The sequence below is a fragment of the Falco punctatus genome (genome assembly GCF_963210335.1).
Source record: "Falco punctatus genome assembly, chromosome: 3".
In the NCBI taxonomy this organism is placed as follows: domain Eukaryota; kingdom Metazoa; phylum Chordata; class Aves; order Falconiformes; family Falconidae; genus Falco; species Falco punctatus.
Genome location: NC_137582.1, coordinates 57,077,971 through 57,094,578, shown reverse-complemented (window position 1 = coordinate 57,094,578; position 16,608 = coordinate 57,077,971). Strand labels below are relative to the sequence as shown.

Sequence of the window (16,608 nt, the reverse complement as noted above, 5' to 3'; positions counted from 1 at the left end):
ACAAACCGGTTTGTTCTCTGGATGCTAATCTGAATTTCAGAGCTGCTGTCCTTTACCCCCTGGCTCTCTGCTCCCCTCCCCCTCCTCCTTGCTCTCCACAAACAGCCACATCGGGTCTCTTTCTTCCCCCTGGCCCAGCCCAGCAGAACAGTAAATGTTGATTATCTTTTCCTACTCATCCCATACCCCAAGTAGCTGATTATCACTTAGAGTGATTGATGGACTAGAGAATTAGTGCTCTGAAAATTCAAATGCTATGAAAGTCTGCTGTTCTGTATGTTACGTTGCAGATACTGTGTTGCTTTTATGGGATTACATTTTATGGATTTTTATGGGTTAAAGCAGGTACAGGGTTTTATGATGACTTTTAAAAAAAAGGTCATCTCTTTTGTTAGAGTGTGATCAGGGTCATGTTGGTTTTATATAAAACAGTCATCAGGAATTCCCCTCCTCCAGGGAGTCGTTTCACAGGTCTCCAGTGAGCCTTGGCCAAACACGGAGGGGTTGCTAACTAGCATTGGACCCTTGCTTGTAACCCACCTTCATGGTAGCTTTCATAGCATGGTTACAGTTAGCCACCTTCTTGCCTAAAAAAAGGGAAAAGTGGCTAGCGGGCATGCAGAAACATGTTGTCATTGCATGGAATAAACCCTCCTACCTCTCATTTGGAAAATAAACAAACCCACAAACATACCGCCCTAGTAGAACGAAATGTGTGTCGGGGAGGAGGGGAGGGGAATAACACGTAGGAAAAGATTTATGCCTTCCTTTGGTCTGTTGCTTGGTAACAGAAAATGCCTCTTAAGCCTATTTTTGGAGAGGGGAGGGGTGAAACTTGATTCAGTGACCATCTGTCCCGAGCTGGTTGATTTCCTGTTGAGCTGTCCTTTGTTTCTGTCAAACAATTGATTGTTACCCTTTCCAGATAAGAATACTGTTGGTGACATTGCCCTGAATCAGCAGGTTGGCTTGTGGCAACCACAAAACAGACCTATTAATTTTAATTATTTTTTTTAAATGTTTAAGGGGTTTTGGTTCTTCCAAGGCCACTATCTGTGGTTTTGCTGGGGTTTGTTTGTCTGTGTTGTGTTTTTGGTTTGGTTTTTTCCTTTTGGGGAATGCCCATCAGTACAGTAGGCAAGTATAATAAATGTAACTGAAACATTTATTTTTTTTTTAAAGGATGTAATAATGCCCTTTTCTTAGTCTGAGATTTTCGGGAAAAAGCACCCATGGTTTTGGACCCGTTAAGCCCTTTGGCAGTGGGGGGGAGCAGAAGTTAATTGAAGTCGCTATTGAAGAAATCCCCACTGTTTCTGTGAAAACAAACCCCACATTCTTAATTGCAAATGGAATATTTGCTATTGTTCTTGCTTAATTGTCAGAAAATCATTCTCTGTTTGAATACCTCCTGGTGTTTGCTGAATAGGTTTGAACTCAGTTTATTTTAAAGTCATCTATTTATATTGCAGAAGCCTATATTTTTCTTTTAGTTTTATGCATGCAGGATATGATGTGCATGCAGATGCAACTATGTGGTATCCTCTGTAGGTGCCATTATTTGTTAAGCATTCCAATACTGTTTGCTTCCCTGCCCTGAATTTCAGCTTTTGGAGAAGAGGTTTATAGTTCCAGGCATCTACTGAAGAAAAATTGAGGCATGTGTGTCTAGAGCAGATGGGTAATACATGCAAAAAGAGAGGGAAGTCCCTCAATGCAGTAGGACGATAGCCACTGTTACTGCCTTCAGTCAGTGAAACTCTCCTGTAGTATTTGCATGATGCTGTGTTACAGAGGAGGGTGAGAAGGAAAGAACTTCAATACAAATGTCTTGGCATCTTACAGGTCTTTGCTTATTTTTTAGCCTACTTACCAGTCAGCAGATAAAATTTGGAGGTAATTCCCAAAAGTCACTTCACAGCATGGAAGTTGTTAGAAAAGTTAATTTCCCTTTCTCTTCTATTTTTCCCATGTGTTCTCCAGGTTGCTTTCCACAGGTAGAAGAGTTTTTTGTCAACAGCTTTCCAACACGGTCCTGGATTATCAGATGAATATGTCAGATTCAGCTCTTTCTGAAGCTGGTAGCAAGGTGCCTACTGAATGTTTACGTAGTGGGTGTTGGGTCAGGCATGCTTGTCAGATTTCCTTTCTTTCTTTTTAAAGTTGCATGTGGTAATTAAAATTCTGTGATTTGGCTTAATAAGGAAGGTTCATATGAAACCATGTGAATAAGCCTGTGTGATAGCACTGTGGCTTGCTGGTTGATAAGCCCTTGCATCCTCCTTGTTGGTTGCCCATTTCCTCACCTCACACTCAGCCTTTCCTCCTGTTTTCCTGCTGTTTGTTTGGTGTATGCTGGGAACTGGTCCACTTAAGAAACATTTTATTTTTCCAGGTTACTTTTTAGAAGGATCAGTTCCTTGATCCAGTTTATCATTGAGTGACACGCTGAGCTTGGCCAGTGCAGTGGAACACATGGGGATGGAAATGGTCAGCACTGAGTGCAATAATTTGTTTTTTTTTTAAAAAAAAAATAATTATTTTCTAACCATTAATGCAAAATATACTGTGAGGTGTTTTTAAATGTGCATCCTCTGTTAAGCAGAGAAATCCTACTTTGGGATTAGTTTGGAAACGCTGTAAACTGGACATGTACAGACATCACTTCTGTAAAATTAATTGAACATGCATATGTGCTGGTTTTTGCCCTTCTTTTGGTAGAAAGTGGTAGGTACCACCAAACATACCTTTGAGGTATTTTCAGTCTGTCTTGAAGTTACATTGAGATCAAAATAACATTTATAGAACTAGTGCCAACTAGCTTGATGTCTGTGGGCCAGAAAGTTTAAACTTGGCAGTGAAGGAACTGTTCTGAACTGGATTGAGAACTGATTCAATTTTTTTCTTCCTGCAGAATTAAATTTCTGTGAGGGGGGAAAAATGAAGAACTTTGGAATTTTATTTGAGGTTAGAAAACCCTGTTGTAGATACTTGGAACACAGTTTTGTGTGTGGCATAGACAAATTGATGAGTGTATGTTCAGGTCCAGATTTTCACTGTTCCCTTAAAAGAGCATTACTAAGCTGTATAGCTCAAATTGTAGGGAACTGACAAAAAGTCCAGTTCTCACAGCATCTGGTGTGAGCAGTTGAGTCCATGGCCTGTGCAGATGACAGAGCGGTTAGAATACAGGACTGCACTTATCTTTGTGCTTTCTTGTGTCAGGTCGTACTGCACTTCTCCCATTAAAATAGATCTGATGTGTCCTTTGTTCCCAGATAAAAGCAGCTACAGAACTGCCAGTCAGAAGGCACAGCACCTTACATATGGGAGGGCAGTAATCCTAGAAAAGGAAGTAGGTAGAAGACTGGCATCTGCTTGCTTTCATATTCTCATGTTGCTGTTGCAAAGATGGAATTATTTATGTATATTTTTTTGCCTTCTCCTGAATGCAAACAGAGTCGGAGCAACTCTATTCAATGTCAGGGTGTTCTGCAGGGGTTTTCTTCTGTGAAAGGGAGTAGAGAGGTAGGGTCGTGATAGCTGCTTTTTTCCTCCTGAGTGAGTTCATGTAGGTTCCTCACCTATGTCATTGTTACAAAAATGTTCCTATTGCAGCTCTGACTCATCCTCCCTTTACAAAGCTGGTAGCGGTGCTGCCCTTAATACGGGTCTGAGAGATCTTCTTCTGTGATAAAAAGGCCTGTTTGTGCCTTGTGATAAAAAGGCCTGTTTGTGGCTTGCGGGAGAGAGTTTGGACGCTGTAGCAATGACTTCCTACTGTAAGAAGAATGATGTTATCCTTTCTTCTCCAGCGCACAGCCCCCTAACTCCAAAACCACACTCATCAAAGGTGAAAGTGTCAAGCTTCCCTTCTTCTAGCAAGGTATGGTCCTTAGTACCACAGAGTGGAAGGACCAAAACAAAGGTTTTTAGGGAGCCTTTTTTTTCTAACAAATGGCTTGTTGAAGCTTAACTTTGGAAAGAAAAAAGCCATGTCTTCAATGGAGATACATGGCCAGCTACTTCATAGTCCCTCACAGTCCTCTTCTGTGTTAGAAGCTATTCCCCAGGTAAATCCTTGCCTTTAGAAGAGCTCCAGGCTTTGGCCATACTGGACTGTGCTTATCCTCTAATCTTTGCCTTGTGTTGGCTTGGCTACTGAATAGAGCTGCTCCACTTAGACCACTTATGGCAGCTGTATTTATTTTTAACTCTCTGGAAGTGCATTGCAGGAGAACAGTATTTATAATCAGTTCTGCCCTGTAGCCTTCTGATCATCTAACATTCCTCTTAGGGGATAGCTGTGGGTGGTGGGATGGCTTAGTAGTTGGCAGCAGTCTCTGTAAGAGATTGAAATTTCTGGGACTGCTTGTGACTGCTGCTTTAGCTGTTTTTTCATCTTTTACAGTGAGGGAGTGAGATCCATGGGGAGGAGCTTCATGAAGGTTAGATGAAATTGAGTTCAGTTGCATTTCTGCTTCTTCACTGTAGAGTCATTCCAGATGTAGGTACCGCTAGGAGAGAATCTGCTACCTTCCTTGCTGGAGCAACTTTTTCAAGCGCTGGCCAAGCAGTGGCAAGCAAGCCAGCTCTGCGCAGGGCAGCAGTAAAGGCTATGCCAGGCCAGGCAGAAACTGCGTGAGAAACCATTCTAAATGTATGAAGCAAGATGTGATGGATTGGAGAGAAGCTTGGGAAAATATAGAATTTCTGATGATTTATGCAAACTCATACCTGGTTTTAATAATATGGTTCTGAAAATGGTTTGTATGTGAAGGAGATCAATTTCAATTAATATTTTAGGAAACTTTTTTTTTTATTTTTCAGAACTTGTGGTTTCCTCTGACATCCTTTTCTTCTAAAAAAAATATTTTGTGGTTGCTTATTTTTCTTCATTGCTTCAGAAATGAGTGACCAAAAAAAAAGGAGGGACTGATTGACCTGAAAATTGGACTTCTGAGGCCTAAGCTAATGTCTCAAAACCCGAGATGGCCTTTCTTCTGCATATGGCTGGATAAAACGTGCTCTTTTATAACCTTCTGTCTCATTGCTGTTGTGGGTGTGCTTCCCATTGCAGAGAGAAGCCTGCTTCTGGACACCTGGTTGCACCAGGAGTGGGAAATAGCAACTCCTCTTGATATATACCAACAAAATGTGTGAAAGGATCATGCAAGAAGTATTCTTCCATACATAAGGACTAATTGGGTTTTATTTAGATATTCTGATTTAACTGGGAAGTTGCAGTTGCCTGGAGATAGACTGCTGTTTTGCCTTATGAGCAGTGCTTTGAGGGTGTAACTTCAACATTTATAAATGATGTTTAACATGATCCAGACACTCATATAGCGTAGTGTGTAAAAAGAAAATCTGGACTATTGCATGTAAAATGGGTGTTGCCAGTGTGTGGTACTGCTTTACATATGTGCGTAAATGACTGCAGAAGACTGCAAATAAATGGAGGCAGTAGCTCTTACATGTATCAGTGGTGTCCTGGATGTTATCAGATGGAACAGAAGTGAGCAAATGTAAGGCAAGATAAGACCAGTGTCTTTGAACTGTTACCTTCCAGGCTTTTTGATGCAAAGACTTTTGTCATCACGTGATGACCAGGTAGGCCATTATTTATACCTTTTTTTCTTCTCACTAAGCAAAAATGTGTTCCTTTTGAAGCTTCCCCTCCCTTTTCCTTATTCTCCAACACTACTATGCTTTATCATTCTATCTAGAAAGTTGATCAGGCTGTTAGAGAAAACTCAGTTCTGATTAATAGGCAGATGTTTTGGCTGGCTGTGTTGCTGTGTATTTGTAATTTGTAGCTGATTGCAGAATTTGTGTGTGAGGAGGGTAGCTGACTTTCTCTAGCTTTCTGAACAGGCCTGGTTTGTCCTTGGTGGGAGGAAACTGGGCATAAAGCTGTATGTGTAGAGTTCAAGGAACATTTAGGTGTTCTAGGGACTGGGTCTAATATAATCCACATGGTTGAGTTTCTTGCTCATTTTCCCAATGGTTTTGCCTGGAGCTTTTTTTCCAGATTGTTTTCCCAAGTGACTAGATAGCAGCAAAGAGCAAGGGGATGGACCTGGGATTAAGCTGGCTAAAGCCAGTGGTTGGGAGATCTTTGTTCTGTTCTGTCTTGACCACAAGTTTCCTAATGGACCTCGTGGGGGTGGGGGCATGGATCTCAAGTCTTTATCATCTTTATTTTATTTCCCCCCTACATAGGAAAATGGAAATACAGTATTACTTAAATGAGCAACTAAATTATTCTTCATGTTGATGTTGAATTAACATACCCTGTAAAGCCTGTAAACAAACTGTGGGGTTATGGAAATGTCCTGGGTGGGTATGTTGGCTTTTATTTTTCTTGCAGTATGTTTGTTTAAAGTGAATTATCTGTTGAATCCCAGGGAAGTGCCCCTTTGTTTTACTCTTCTTTTTGGAATGCAATTTATTAGTGATATCCAGAGGGGTCAGCAGCATAAATAATGTTCCTTTCGAGGCTTGTTGGGTGGAAAGGCAGGGTGGGGGTGGGGGGTGGGTGGGAGTGTTTCACAGTGAAGAGAGCTGTTCTGTTTGGTGTGGCTAATCAGGAGTGAGGCTGGAATTGCTCATAGCTGTCATTCAGGTTTTGTTTCAAAGTCCAAGGACCTACTGGGAAAAACAAAAAGCTAATGAAAGCTGACTGTATTTCAGCCCGTACCCTGTGGAATCCAAAATGATGTCCTGACACTCTGTGTATTCTTATTCTCCTGCATTCCCATGGTTGCTAAGGTAACAGGTTTTTAGAGGCTTTACAACTTCATTGTCAAGTATTTGCTACACTTATTGTTGCTGTTTGCAGATTAGGGCAATTTCAACAATGCCTTTTGTAAAAAATACAAAAAGAAATATAGTAGAAATAGACGTAATGAATCAATTAACCCTCTCTTGTTTAAATTTTCAGTGCTACTTCTCGGAAGCTATATATAAAATGTCACATTGGTTTAGTGTAAGGATTTTAGGCATGGAGAAACGCTTTTGTTTTTAAGGCATGTTCATTACAGGACTGAATACAGATGTGAAGAGTGCCACATGTGACTTAGTGCCTTTTCCAACCAACACAATTGTCATGAAGAAACTTAAGTTCACATTTGCTTCAAGGTGTTGTTGCTCTGCTTATAATACATTTGAGACAGTTACCTGAATCTTGTAAGCAGTGTTACTTTTGCATTGCTGTATCTCTGAAATCATACTTTAAAAATAAGCAGCTGAGGAAAAATAGGAACATTTTCTAAAAAGTTTAATTACATGCACAACTCTGTAACCAAATGTACTTTATTGATGCTCCTCTGTGTCCATTTAGTGAACAAGCATATTTCTGCTTGAGCATCTTCCCTGGAAAACTGTATTGTGGAGGAGATGGTCAGGCTTGTAAATGTGTCTCCAAGAGGATGCCTTTCTAAATTGATTTAGTTTCTGCTGACTTCTTGAAAATTTGTGCATTGCTGCAGCAAGTAACTTCTGCATCTGTGGTGGGAGAGCTGTTTTTAAAAAAAAATGGTGCAAGTGTAATAGGCCTCACTAGTTTCAAGAGTTAACATCACACTGATTTGTGGGTTGACTGTTAGATGAGTAATTTTAAACTTCCTGGGTCATAGTTTTCTTTCTGTAAAATATAGATAATGGCAAGTTACAAGTTTGGAAGGAAAACCATAGATCTTAATCTGTGCATATAAAGTGCCACGGGAGGTTTTAATGCTGTGTATATGTAAGACTACATACTCGGATCATGACAGGCAAAAGGTAGGGTTGGAACTCTTCCTATTAGTGATTTCCCAATGTTTCAGTTAAGGTACAGTTTTAATTATATAATCAAATAGTTGTAATAGTTTAATAATGATAATGATTTATTAGTTTTAAGTTTATATGTGCTTTAATTTAAAAAGCATATAATTAATTCCACTCATACACAGCCAACTAGCGCTACGATTGTACATTTATACCATCGTTTTAAGTAATTGCTGTTTTTGTAAAAAGGATGAAGTTTAAATCTTTGTTGTTTCATTGATGGTTTTCAGTATGGTTTCTTTTTAACTCCTTCCACTCCCCTTGCCTCCGGAATGTTTTTTTTGCTCTTTGCCTGCTGTAGTTTAAAAGCTTTTAAAACATCAGTTTGTTAGCACCTTGCTGTAGAGCTGCTGCTTACGACTGATGCTGCTAGAACGATAGTGTGAACAGTTGGAAGAGGCAGGGGAAACTCTAAAACTGTTGTTAAAGCTCTATTAGATTAAAAAGATATTACTTCATACATACTGAATCATTCACGTTTCTGATCTTTCTCATTGCTAGAAACTGAGTTTGTTGCATTTTTTCATTTAATAAAGTGAGCTGCTTATTATATATCCATGTGTGCAACCTGTGCTCATCTGTAATTCTGCAGTTAGCAGTAGCATTTCTGACCCTGCATAAAAGCCCTTGTTTAAAACTAAGTTTCATTAAAACAGTCTCTTTTCAAACTGTATTACCTATGTGCCAGAATTTAAGAATAAGCAATCCTACAAATTAATTTTCTAGCAACAGGCAATGTTTTTCCTGTGACTGATTTTTTTTTAATTTGTTGCCCATTCTCCCTTTATAATAAAGCTGTGTCAGACTAATCACCTTAAAGATTAGAGTTTCTGTGAGGCTGCATGTGTCAAGTGGGCTTGGGATCAAATTTGGGATTCAGTTTGTTTTGTAGCTTCTCATGGTGCTGTCTAGGACATTGCAGCTGTGTTAATGCTGACTGTTGTATACGGTCTGAAGCAGAATGTATGCAGCTGAGGTATGGTATATAATGAGTCCTTTTTGCCTGGCAGAAATGAAATATTTCTAGTTGAGAAGAATCCCACCAGACTGGGGAAGATGCAGGTATTGTTCTCTCTGTGTGTCCTTGAAATGAGCCCATTGCTGAATGTTCTGGAGCCCTTTATTGGACAAGCTCATGCAGTGGCACTAACTGGGTGAGATCCCCGTGCTGCTAAAATAAATCATCACCACTGTCTATGCCATCTTCATCTAGGCGAGACTGAGAGTATGCTCTTAGATTACAGTTTGTATGAAGGTAGGTTATATAAACCAATATTCTTGCTGCTTATTTGTGGCTAAATATAGTTTGGAAGCGTAAGCTGGAGAGGCCCTGTTGAATGCCATTTTATTACAATTTTACCAGATGCTGCTGATGGTGGTTTGTGCTTAGCTAGGCAAGTAGTTACCCATGTTTGGTTACAACCATCACTACCCCCAGTATCAGCAAGAGGTACATTTCTTGAGGTAGATGAGACTTAGGAGGCTGGTGTGCAGATACTCTAAGTACAGAGCAGATTACCCCAGAAGGGAGGTGACAGATGGATGGCTGACACCAGAGGGGTGAAGCCAAATGCAGACTGAATTATTCCCTGCAGTGAAGGACAGAAGGTGCTTGGCACTCATCAAATACTATCAGTTTAAAGTGTCTTTAGAGAAGTCTTTGATTAGGTAAACTTAATAGTTCTACACTTGTGGTTGGTACGTTGCCCTGGACAAAGGTGTGATTTAATATCAAAATGTCTGTGAACATTTAGCTTTATAGTAAGCTATTTATAACTAGAATTAAATCTTTCTGATAAATACAAAAAGCTGAATGAAGGAATAGATATGTATATATATGGAAATATGTATACTTCTGTGAGATTCCAGAAGGAATAGTTATCTTCCTTCCATCTTACTTAAAGGTACATACAGTGCATAAGAGAAAGAAGGTATGCAACTAAAAAGAAAAATTGATGCTGTGCACCATAGAATTGTTTATTAAAATTTTAATTTTTGTATTAATGATTTTTTTAAACTTGTTTAAACCCGTTGTCACACTTGCAAGCTTCTTTTATTTAAATTTCCTGAAAGTTTTGTAACAGGAAGGGGAAACAAATTCTTTATAACTTGTGAAGCTTTTGAGATCCAAAGCTACTAGTATTCAACATGTGGCAGTTGTAAGCTTACTAGGAGCGCCTGTAAATTCCTTAGTTTGGGGGGGGGGGCGGGGGCGGGGAAGTTGTGAGAGTGTTAAGATTTTAAGGACAGATTTGAATGCAGAAGGGTCCACAAGAACTTGCTTTTTTTTAAAAAAAATAAAAGTTCATATTGCTGCTTTACAAACTTGGAATAATCATTGAAAGTTAATGTGCAGGAAACTGTAGTAACCCTCTGGTATATTTTTTCCATTTTGTAGTAAGTACCCTCTTTCCCTGCAGGAGCAGGGATGAACATTTACCTATCTCTGCTGTATAGAGCCCCTCAGAGGAGACCCGGGGGGGCTGTACTGTAGGGAGTGGGGAGGATGTCTGGGTGCTTTGTGTATGCATGGCATTCCAAATATAATCTAAAAGAATTTGTGTGGACCTCAAGGGACCCTTGGACTTTGCAAATGAAAACCATCCATCCATCCTTTTTCCCTCTTCTGCTTCCCCATCCAAAAGGCAGGAGCAAGTCTTGCACAAAAATGGATTTTTCAAAGTATTTTTTCTTTGTTTCTGCCTCTTTTGAGTTTCTAAAGCAACATTTTTGGTTTTAATAGTAGATTTTTAATTTTTTTTGGGTTAACTGTGACTTTATGTTCTGTTCAAACGGCGTTGTAATCAAGCATCAGACAGGGAAAATAAATGGAGAACTGCAGAACTGGAAGCACAAAACTGCAATAGAACCAGAATTAGCAGCTGTTTCTTACTGTACCTCAGCAGGTACTTCAGGCTTGTGAGCCTAGATCAGCATGTCCGTGGAGGCAGGTACTGTTTGTTTCATGTTTGGGAAATACAAGCTTACCTGATGGTTTGTAATAGCTGTCAAAAAAAAATAATAAAAAATGTCTAGCAACAGAGAGAAAATGATCTTTGTAAAATTAGTGAGTACAGAGAATGTGTGTTTAAGCAAATAAGGGTAGGTAAACTGAGCATGTGCAATTTACATCAGGCTGACAAAAATACTGGTTTCATTTCTGGGGAAAAACAGGGAGCAGGGAAAAAGAAGCAAATTTAAGAACAAAATACTTCTTGAAATACATAAATAGAATCTGAGCAGTCAAAACCCATTACTCCACATCCTGGATGTTTATTGCTGTATGTGTTACTTTGTTTTGAGCTGCTCTAGGAAGAAAGTTGGTAGGTGAAACGCAGAGGGGGTCCCATGGCTGAAGCTGGACTGTGAGTTTAACCAGGCTTCCCCACAACACATGGATACCCTGCTGCTGGCTGATGTCTGGGGGTGCCCAGCACACTTCTACTGCTGTCCTGTCGTGCTGGTAGCAGGGGCAGGTAGGGTCTCCTCTTGCTGTCCCTGCTCTTTTGTTTGCTTTAGGGAGCTAGGTTTAGACTAAGGGGTTTGCTTGTTATGCTTGACTCTGCCTATGTACAGAAATTAAAGAATTATCTGGGAAGGTTTCACTAGCTTTTATGAAAAGTGTATGGCTTTGCTTTCTGGAGAAAATGTAGTTGCCAAGAGCCAGAACCTACACATTTAGTTAGGCCAGTCGTCAATGCAGCAATGCTGCCTTGGGCCTTGTATACAAACGCTTTTCAAACACTGCACAAAAGAACATCCACGTATTATGTGGAAGTTATAGTCTGAATAAAAACCCCACAATAATAGAAACCCTGTTTGGCTTAGCATAAATTCATAGCAAATCTTACATGCAGTTAAATGGAAGAGCTGTCCTTTATCTCAACATCTGTGGCCTGTGTTTAAAGCAAGTGTGATTTTGCCATCCTAACAAATGTGTCAATTTCAACAAGAGGCAAGGAGAATTGGTATGTTACAAAAGGCAAATGTTGCATATCTGGTAAGCATCTTGTAAAATATTGCAGGTACCAGATAAGCTTCGGTAATATATAATTCATTAGGGCATGATACTGAATATGACACAAGGTATTTGGAACTGGGAAATCCAGAGGACAGAATTATTTTTCTTCATGCTGCCCTGTTCTGCTCCCAGACTCTCACTCTACCATGTTTTAAAATGGTGCCAATATCTTCTGTTAAGCTTCTCATCGCCTAGCTTCTAAGCAGTTGCGCACAATAACTGGCACTTCAGCCAGTTGCCTTTGGAGTAAGAATAAGAAAAGATACTTGTGCTGAATAACAAACTAAAAGCCACTAATTTCTGTTTGAGATTTTTCTTCGCTAAGCTTCAGCTTTTGATTTCATTTTGTCTTAGACTGATGGGTTGGGTAGTGCCTGTGAGTATTCCAGGCATGGCTCTTAAGACATAACTTTCATTTCTGAATACGAAAGATGCAATAAGCCATATACCAGAATATTTAATACAGAGTCTAAGTGTGCTAGCTGAAGAACTTGTTCTGCTTTTCTTTCTATACAAGAATTACTTGACCAGCCCATGTGGAATACTGCTTTTCTGTCAACTTTTTAGGTTCTATTTTAAATTTCTTCTGAAAACTTCTCTTTCATGGTAATCTTAAGAAAGGAGTCTATCCAATGGAAACCTTTCTCTTGAAAGTGTGTGTTTTGGACAAACTGAAACGTGTTAATGTAGTCATAAGAAACTTAAACTTTCACGAGGCATTAAGTACATGTTCTTCCCTTCAACACATTGTTCAGTGATTAGACTGTAGGAGTTCCTACTAGGTGCTTCATGTGTGTGTATTTTTAGAAATGTATGTGTAATGTTTCTGTATATATATATATATAGAGAGAGAGAGAGAGTTATATAAGCAAGAGTGTCAACCTTGACAGTGAATTTGAGAATAGGAATTTGCAACTTTGATTTTTTTTTTTAAATACATTGCTTTTTTTTTAAATAGAAGATGTTTGAATGCCTTAATTCTTAAATAGCAGTCAGAAGGATTTATTCATTATGTGTCTCTTTACATCTTTCAGTGGTAAGATGCTACCCTTCAGTGGGGTAGAGCGTATTTACCTCAGTAAGATCTAGGTGTGGTTAAGCAGCAGAGAAAACAATTGTAGTTCAAATGTCAATGTCTTTGACTTTTTTTCCACATAGTTTGGCTGTTTAAATGAAATTAAAGTTAAACTTTGAGTTGATTTATCTGTTTGCATTCTTACACAATGCATAAATTTCTGCAGTTCTCTTAAAAGATTTTGTTGACTGACTGTAAAAGCAACAATGTTTAGTGTGCTCCTGGTTCAAACAAGGGAATAACTTTTATTCTTTATGGGTAAAAACAACCTGATGCTTTAGCAGATGTGTAATTTATAGAGAAATACCACACTATGAAACATACATGGATTATACACTTGCATAAAATGAAGCTGAAGATGATCTAAATTATCTTCTCCTGAGCCATTAGGCAGCCTATTAGTTTATTCCCATTGACAAAGATGGCTGATGAAGAGGCGCAGACATTGCAGGATCAAGCTATAAAATTCATTCCTGGCACACTGCCTGCTCCTCAAAATGTCTTTTGTTAACAAACAAGAAAGCTCTTGCAGTGTAAATAAGTGTTTTTGTCTTGCAGCCCATATTGAGCAAAGATGGAATGAATTGTAAGAATATTCTTTGGTTTTAAGTGGTTTTTTCTGATGGGAGAGCAGAACATAGAAATGATTCAAGAACCCTTTTGAAGCTGCAAGATTTTATCTACTTTGTTTCTTCTTAAAACAGCCTGTGCTGAACACAGTTTGTTACAAGAAAGTGATTGAATAAGGTGGGATATCTCCTCAATAACTGCATAAAAAAAGAGATTGATAATAAACAGTACAAACCTGTTATTTTGTTTATCCTCTTTCCTTCCTATGAACTGACCTAATGGAATTTCCATATGCAGACCTTGTAATGAGACGGTCTGGGGACTGACAAGCTGGGAAGCAGCTTTCCTTTTCACCCTGACCGTGATCAAGCAGAGGCATGAGTTACCCAAGGTGGCTGTGCAGTTTGCCCCTTGGAGATTTTTCAAGGCTTGACTGGGCCAAGCCTTGAGCAGGCAGGTCTGCTCTCACAGCTAATGCTGTTGTTAGTTGGAATAGGGGCCTTCCGATAACCATCCCTACCTGAATTATTCTGTGATTCTAAGTAACAGTTAAATCTGTTTGACCTAATTTAAATGCAAATCTTCTGATTTAAAAGGCAGTTTTCCGTATGTATCCAACAAGAGCAAACTCCAGTTCCTTTACATTTGTCATCACTGAACCAACTAGTGTAAGTGCTCCTACTTGAGCCATTTGTACTCAATTTGTCTATAAAATATATAAAAGATGAACAGTAGATTGCGCTTGGAGGATGTTACTTCTGTTGCAGTTCTGCAAGCAATGGTCACGGATCTTCAGCACAGTAATGCTCAAGTGGGTTAGAGTTGGAATGATCCAGTGTGCTATCTGTGGAACTGCATTTCAGTGGATTGTGAATCATCTTTGTAAAGTATTAAAGTTTTAGAGAAATTCTTAAAGGAATCCCCATTATTGGCATGGCAGCTCTCAAATCTGGGTGGAAAAACTGTAGGCCATGCAGTAGATCTAAAGTAAATCACTCATTGAGCAACCTCTTCTCTGATATTCAATGTTTTAATATAAAAGTGATTATAACATGACTCACGTACTCAAACTCTCCAAAATGAATGTATTGAATGATTAAAAAAAAAAAAAAAGTAGGCAATTCTTGTAATATTTGCATTAGCATGTGGATCTTTCTCATCATTAAGTATATGGACTGCTACAGCCCCTGGTTAGATAGATACCAGTTGAAGACCCTTAAGGGAGAAGATCTGCTCATTTTCAGCTCTCTTCCATGCTACCGCAGTACTGCTGAGGCCAAACAAGTACAAAAGATCAGCTGCAGCTAACTGGTTTGGAGCAAGGGATATAGTGGAAACCAGAAGGCCAAAAAGGGGTTGTCTTCCATCTGTGCTGAAGATGCAAAGTCATGCTATCTAAAGGAAAAGAAAGATGACATTGCCCTTTAGCCTGGGTTTAATGTAGGTCAGTTGGGTCACCAGATGACATGACTTTAATGGCCAAACTGCTTTTAACAATTGCCTTGGGCAGTGTTTAATTTCACTGATCTTTACCAGCCTTAAGGAGAAGAGAGAGGAAAAACCCACCTTATCTTCTGGTTTTCACACAGTGTGCGTTCTGCTGCTTCTGTGATCTTTTATGACTGGTCAGTATAGAGCAACATGTGCCTATGTGATTATCCACATACTAAAAGTGTCATTTACTTCTACATTGCTCACAACCCCTCAGATCAGATTGATTATTGTGGTGGTGGTATTGGTTTTTGGGTTTTTTTAACTTCATTTTTTTGCTGCTGAAGATTTTTGGGGACTGAGCAGGCAGATAAATTATATTCACATCTTCTTTGTAATTGCTTGTAATTTGTTATTCCTGAAAAATAACTCAATTACTTAATTTACTTACAGATACCTATATAAATATGTATTTATATTTTGGTGATTTAATCCTCTTTTGTACTGAAATTTCTCTAATGAAACCTATCGCCTGCTACACATTTTCTAGTATGGGATGAAGACGATATATAGTTAAGTGCAACATTGGTTTGTGTTAAATTTCAGGTTGAGTTGATGAAAAGGTTTGTTGGAATTCTTGGGCTGTTCAAATACCATATGCAGAATTTCTAGTCCACTGAAGCTGGCCTAGGATTTATTATCGCTCTTTCACATGCGATGTTGTCTTTCTCATTGTGAAACACTGTAACAGAATCAATCACCTACCATAATAACAGAAGAGGAAGGATAGAGCTGAATTCTGGTTGTCTTGCTTCTTTTCCACCTTGGTGATGGACTGGGGTAGTACTACAGGCAACATACAGTGTTCTTTTTTGGAAATTCCTCAGTATATATCTTAGAAAGTGCATGCATGTGTGTCAGTTTTGTATAGGTGCTCTGAACGGGCTATTGCTCAGAAACAATGTCTTGAGATTGTAATGGAGAGTGCTATTAACATGCTAGTTTAATGGTCCGTAATGGTGGGGGAAGAGACAAAGAAAAGCAAATGTTAAAAGCCATTGGGGGGGGGGGGCGCAGAAAAACCAAAAGCAAAATACATGATTCTGCCATGCACATGCATCTTTGGTATACCTACGTCTTGAAGGTCATGTGCAGTTTGTCTCTTTACTCTCTTTTCTGCAGTAATAGATACTACAAATGAAAAAAATACAGAGAAAGCAGTAAGAGTGATTGAAGATGTAGAACAGCTATTAGTACGTAAGGAACTATGTTAAGTAGACTTCAGCCTGGGAGTAAGACAGCTGAGGTCCATAAAATACTGTGGGGCAGAAGGTGATAGCTGTTCAATGTCTTCTGTGGAAAAAGAACTGAGGAGCATCAAATGAAATTAGCAGGGGCCATGCTGAATGCAAACAAAAGGTGATAACTGCAAGTGTGAGGTGGGTTGTAGCACTCCTTTCTCAGGACGCAGGCACGCTGAAAGTTTAGATGGTTTCTAAAGCAGCTGGTTAAATTTATGGTTGCTGTTGAATGAGGCTTGAGCTGCAGATCAGTGGAGGCTAGAAGAATATTTTGGATAATTACTACTGCAGGAATGTCACAGGGTTTGTATTCTTCGCTGAGTATCTGCTGTTGGGTACTGTGTGACTTGAGGAGGGAGGCTTGTGGTCTGACGTGCCAT

The 16,608-nt window shown here is 39.2% G+C and overlaps 1 protein-coding gene across 7 annotated transcripts in view; it reads left to right on the top strand.

Moving 5' to 3' along the window:
- The window catches only part of GREB1L (GREB1 like retinoic acid receptor coactivator), a 144,861-nt gene that overhangs the window by 13,672 nt on the left and 114,581 nt on the right, over positions 1–16,608 (top strand). The gene's annotated exons all lie outside the window — the stretch shown is intronic.